Raw genomic sequence first — 4,373 nt, 5'->3', positions numbered from 1 at the left:
AAACACAGGATCTGGCCGGGCGTGGTGGCTCATGCCTATAATCCCAGCATTTTGGGAGGCCGAGGCAGGCAGATCACGAGGTCAGGAGTTCGAGACCACCATGGCCAACATGGTGAAACCCCATCTGTACTAAAAATACTAAAAATTAGCTGGGTGTGATGGCGGGCACCTGTAATCCCAGCTACTTGGGAGGCTAAGGCAGGAGAATCGCTTGAACCCAGGAGACTGAGGTTGCAGTGAACTGAGATCACACCATTGCACTCCAGCCTGGGCAACAAGAAACTCCATCTCAAAAAAAAAAAAAAAAAAAAAAGACAAGATCTTGGCCAGTTGGCGGTGGCTCATGCCTGTAATCCCAGCACTTTGGGAGGCTGAGGCGAGTGGATCACCTAAAGTCAGGAGTTTGAGACCAGCCTGACCAACATGGAGAAACCCTGTCTCTACTAAAAATGCAAAAATTAGCTGGGCGTGGTGCCACATGCCTGTAATCCCAGCTACTGGGGAGGCTGAGGCAGGAGAATTGCTTGAACCTGGGAGGCTGAGATCGCACCACTACACTCCAGCCTGGGCAACAAGAGCAAAACTCTGTCTCAAAAAACAATAACATGGTCTCACTCTGTCACCTAGGCTGGAGTGCAGTGGCAGGATCACAGCTCACTGCAGCCTTGACCTCCTTGGCTCAATTGATCCTCCCACCTCTGCTTATCAAGTAGCTGGGACTACAGGCATGTGCCACCATACTCAGCTAATTTTATTTTCTTTCTTTTTTTTTTTTTTTTTTTTTTTTAAGAGAAGGGGTTTCACCATGTTGCCCAAGCTGGCCTACAACTCCTGGGCTCAAACAATCCTTTTGCCTCTGCCTCCCAAAGTGTTGGGATTATCGCTCTGAGCCACTACTCCAGGCCGGTTAAGAACCTTGGCTCAGAGACTGGAGGACTTAAACTCTGCTGGAATCCGGATCCTGCACCAAGGATGACTGCTTCTCTGGATTTTCTGCTGAACAGTTGGGAAGTCCTGCCAACCAGGATACTCCTTTAAATAAGACTGGCCTTCCTTCTGGAGGGATCTCAGTATTCCTGGGCATAGCTATCACTCTCACCAGTATTTTGTAACAATAAAAACCAACAATTAGGCCGGGCGCGGTGGCTCAAGCCTGTAATCCCAGCACTTTGGGAGGCCGAGACGGGCGGATCACGAGGTCAGGAGATCGAGACCATCCTGGCTAACGCAGTGAAACCCCGTCTCTACTAAAATACAAAACTAGCCGGGCGAGGTGGCGGGCGCCTGTAGTCCCAGCTACTCGGGAGGCTGAGGCGGGAGAATGGCGCAAACCCGGGAGGCGGAGCTTGCAGTGAGCTGAGATCGGGCCACTGCACTCCAGTCCCGGCGACAGAGCGAGACTCCGCCTCAAAAAAAAAAACAAAACAAAACAAAACAAAAAAAAAACCAACAATTATTGAACCCCTAGTCTATTGAGGCCTTATAAGCATTATCTCACTGACTCCTTGCAACAGCCCCAGGAAGTTGGCACTAACATTGTTCTGTTTGCAGGTGAGGACACTGAGAATCAAGAGAGGTTTAAAAATTTGCCTGAAGTGTCCCACAGCTACCTTATTACCCAGTGTAGCCCATGCTGTTAGCTACTGTTCTTAACTACTCTGACCTTGCTGCCAGTAAGATTTGAGGTTACCTAGAGATGATTTGAGCCTGACCTGACCCGGAGGAGTGTTTAGCTCAAATGAGGCCTAGAGGCAGCTTGTGTTAGTATTCTTTTTTTTTTTTTTTTTAGACAGACTCATGCTCTGTCGCCAGACTGGAGTGCTGTGGCGCAATCTCGGCTCACTGCAACCTCTGATTCCCTGGTTCAAGCGATTCTTCTGCCTCAGCCTCCCAAACCTTTTATATTTTAAACCCTTTTGATAGCCTTTTGGAAAGGTATGCTTTGTAAACTGTTTTAGGTGAGAGTACTTTCTTTTTTTGTTTGTCTTGAGACAAGTTCTCGCTCTGTCGCCTAGGCTGGAGTGCAGTGGCACAATCATGGCTCACTGTAGCCTCGACCTCCTGGGCTCGAGAGATCTTTCCACCTCAGTCTCCCTGGTAGCTGGGACCACAGGAGCACATCACATGCCCAGCTAATTTTTGTATTTTTTTGTTGGGACTGGGTTTTGCCATGTCAGCCAGGGTAGTCCCGAATTCCTGGGCTCAAGTCATCCTCCCGCCTCGGCCTCTTAAAGTGCGGGGATTACGGTGCGAGCCATGGCATCCGGCCAGTTCTTTCTTCAATAATGTTTGCCCAACAGATCCACAAGGCAGTGCTGGGAATAGCTCGTGCTCAACAAATACAGCTGCTGTCATCATTACAGTGACCGATAATCTGAAGTGGTCACTATCGAGTCTTGATGTCACAATGGGAGCTTTGTGGTTTGAATGGGATTACAAAGGATGTGACCCTGGAACTAGAAGGTGGCAGGGGCACAGAAAGCAGAGTGGGAAGGACTTAAGCCTGACTGGGGACGTGGGAACCAAGGCCAGTATAGGGAAGAGGCCTCCGCCGGGAGGCTGTGAGTGCAATTTCTCTGAAAGAGGCGGGTGCGCGAGTCAGAGACTGCTGAGCTGTCCCCTTACCTTAGTCCATGAAGACAACAGGCTACAGTGAAAGTAACAGTGAAGCCTGTAATAGCTTACTATGATGGCGTAAGCAAGAGGAGAAAACACCACTCCCCTTATGTTCCATTTTTTTCCCCACAGGACAGCGCCAGGTAAGGGTGAGATATATTACACATGGGGGTGTCTTCTCACTGCTGAGGGAATTCTCAGGAAAAAAAAGACTCCTGCTGTTTTATGGACCTGGTGCGAGTCAGAGTGGGACAAGAGGGAGAAGGGCTAGGAGTGGAAAATTACTGATAGGAAAGTGTGTTCAAGATTCCTTGCACTGTTTGTGCTTGTGTAATCCCAGCACTTTGGGAGGCCGAATCAGGAGGATCTCTTGAGCCCAGGAGTTCGAGACCAGCCTCGGCAAGATGGCAAAAACCTGTCTCTACCCAGAAAAAAAAAAATAAAAATAAAAAAAGAGGGAAATACAAAAATTAGGCCAGGCACAGTGGCTCACACCTGCAATCCCAGCAATTTGGGAGACCAAGGAAGGTGGATCACTTGAGGTCAGGAGTTCGAGACCAGCATGGCCAACATGGTAAAACCCCATCTCTACTAAAAATACAAAACTTAGCTGGGAGTGGTGGTAGGGGCCTATAATCCCAGCTACTCAGGAGGCTGAGGCAGGAGAATCGCTTTAGCCCAGGAGGCAGAGGTTGCAGTGAGCTGAGATCGCACCACTGCACTCCAGCCCGAGTGCGCTCCTGACGGAGAGCGAGACTCCGTCTCCAAAAAAAAGAAAAAAGAAAGAAAGAAAAGAGGCAGCTGCCTCTTCCTGCCACCCCACTGAGGCCTGCCAGGCTCAGCCTTTGTCATTGCTTCTGGCTGGGCCTGAGAGATCGCATGTAGGCTTGTGGCCAGGAGCCAGGTTCCTCACAAGTAAGTGTTGGGACTTCTAAGTCCTCCTGTCTCTAACTTCCTGACTGTGCTCTGGGATGGGATTATTTAATTTCTCTAAAAGTCCTCCTCTGAAAAGAAGGATGAGTGAAGTCAACAAGCTGTTGCTCACAGAACACGGAACACAGTGCAGGACACACAGTAGCTGCTTGCTTCAGTTGTCTTTGCTGTGTAACAAACCAACTTGAAACTTAGTGGCTGAAAACAATGATCTTTTATTTGCTCATGATTTTGCAATTTGATCAGGTCCCAGAGGGAACAGCTTGTCCATTTCTCAGTGGCAGCTGGACCTGCCCCACTGGGGCTGGGACTCTACCCCTAAGACGGCTCACTCACATGCCTTGCTTGGAAATCTCCCTGAAGTGCCTCCCTGACCCTTGCAGAAATTCTAGACAAATCAGTCGAGGTTCTCGGAGGGTGCAAAGGAGTGCCTGCTGGGAGGAACTGGCAGGGACAAACCCAGGCCTTTTGGTTAGAGATGATGAACTAACTTCAGTATGGAGGTTTACAAAGGGAGATGTGGTTCTCAAAATGGTCTGTCCGGCGGCAGAGCCCTAGAGGCTGTGCCAGAATGTGCTGGTTCCCTGTCCCACTTCTTCCCCTGCCCAGCTCCTGGGTAGCCTTCAGGGCTCTGCTTGGACGTTGTTTCCTCAAGAGGCCTTTTTCCAGCTCCCACCGGTCCAGGCTAGCTCTCCCTGCTGCCCACGCCCATGGCCCCCTGGAGGTCCTCTCTCTCTCATCCTAGGTGGAGTTGCCCCTTCCCTTCCCTCCGCTCTCCCCTCCCCTCCTCCCTTCTCCTCCCTTCCCTCCCCTCCCCCCTTGCC

Source organism: Rhinopithecus bieti, unplaced genomic scaffold, assembly GCF_001698545.2.
Source record: "Rhinopithecus bieti isolate Rb0 unplaced genomic scaffold, ASM169854v2 scaffold_29388, whole genome shotgun sequence".
Lineage (NCBI taxonomy): Eukaryota > Metazoa > Chordata > Mammalia > Primates > Cercopithecidae > Rhinopithecus > Rhinopithecus bieti.
This window is presented reverse-complemented; position numbering follows the sequence as displayed.